Source organism: Cheilinus undulatus, linkage group 6, assembly GCF_018320785.1.
Source record: "Cheilinus undulatus linkage group 6, ASM1832078v1, whole genome shotgun sequence".
Classification (NCBI taxonomy): Eukaryota; Metazoa; Chordata; class Actinopteri; order Labriformes; family Labridae; genus Cheilinus; species Cheilinus undulatus.
This window is the reverse complement of record NC_054870.1, coordinates 26873475-26875087: the sequence shown is the minus strand read 5'-3', so window position 1 is coordinate 26875087 and position 1613 is coordinate 26873475.

The window sequence follows — 1613 nt, the reverse complement described above, 5'->3', positions numbered from 1 at the left end:
TTGAGAAATATGAAATGCTAAGCTTCGACAATTGAATCAAGTATTCTGATGTTTGCCTGGTACATAAAATCTTACATATCTTAGCTCTCTGTACATGTCTGTCTTTAATGTGAGAACTACAGATGGAAATAAGCTTCACGCTAAATCTGATGCAGCCATCTTTTTATTTTTGTAAATAATCAATGACACTGTACGCTTTTATGTTAAATAGATAAAACCCCTTAAACCCCCTTTGGGTCTATTGACAACAAAAATAACAAAGACCATTCCCAGACTTCTCTTACAGAATTGTTAAAAGTGTTTATGAACCATAACTGAAGCATCATGATGTGTTTTCATGCAAAACCTAAAAATTGCTGTGGATTATGGAGGTAACTGATCAGGTAAGGGGTTTTCTTTTCAGTGTTATTTCAGTCAGATACAGACTATAAATCATTGATTTTTTAACTTAATTTATGAGTAACAAGTGCTGAACCTTTTCACCTTTACGGTTTTAATTGACCATATTGCTATACTTTTCTTCACTTGTTCAGATTTATGAACAAATCTTCATGATTTGTGGACCAAACAAAACATTTACAGAGGTGGTTGTGTACTCTTGATTAATTGAATGAGTGCTTTTTGATGCACATTTCCTAAAGAAATAATGAAAACAATTGTTTTCCATCCCTTTTTGCCATCAGTTTGAAATTGTGTTTTTAAAAATGACATTATTGGGCTTTTATTGGGCCTTTATTTATAAGAGAAGAAGAGAGACAGGAACTACAGGGAGAGAGTAGGGGGAAGACATGCAATGACTATAGCCTCTGTATATTTATGGGCACCTTCTCTACCCACTGAGCTAATCTGGCACCTGAAAGTGTCTTAAACTGGCTAACCCAAGTCAAAGTTTCAGCTTCTTAAAAGTTACCCATCAAGAAGCAATTCAATTTCAGACCAGGAGTATGATTAGAGGAAGTGCCTACCAATTTACCCTTTAAATGTGTTTGTATCAGATTCCAAAAAAAAAAAAAAAAAAAACCTCTAATCCAGTAGAATAGTCTGTCAACAGATTTTTAGGACCAACTCTTATGTATGAACAAGAAATAAGAAGCTGCTTTAATGAGCTTATCTGTGCCTTATTGTGTCTTTAAAGCTTAGAAAGAGCAACGCTGCAGAAAGAAATCTGATCCTCTTACTATTCACTGTGCACTGTAAGGATCGCAAACAGCTCCAGGAGATGGCAACTCGATTGCTTTAAAAATATGTTAATTTAAGGTAGAGGTGCCAACGCTGAGATTTATCATTTACATAAAACTCTCAGGTTGCTTCTAGCCCAGTGCTTCTTCACTGTTCTACCACAGCAGCTGACTGTGGTGTGCGTTACCTGCTTAGCCCTGCAAAAGTTTCTGTATGACTGAATTACTGTGTAATCTGAAGTTTGTTGTTCTGGTAAGCTTTAAGTGTTTCCATTAGCTGATATGTGTTTGCAGGACTAATTAACCTTAGGTGGCATTAGCAGGGTTCAATGTGAGCGTGGGTCAATGACGAATCCTCTTAAATGTGCACAAAACCGTTTGATGTATCTGACATAAGAAGATCAGCAGGAGGCTACATCTGCAAAGTTACACCTT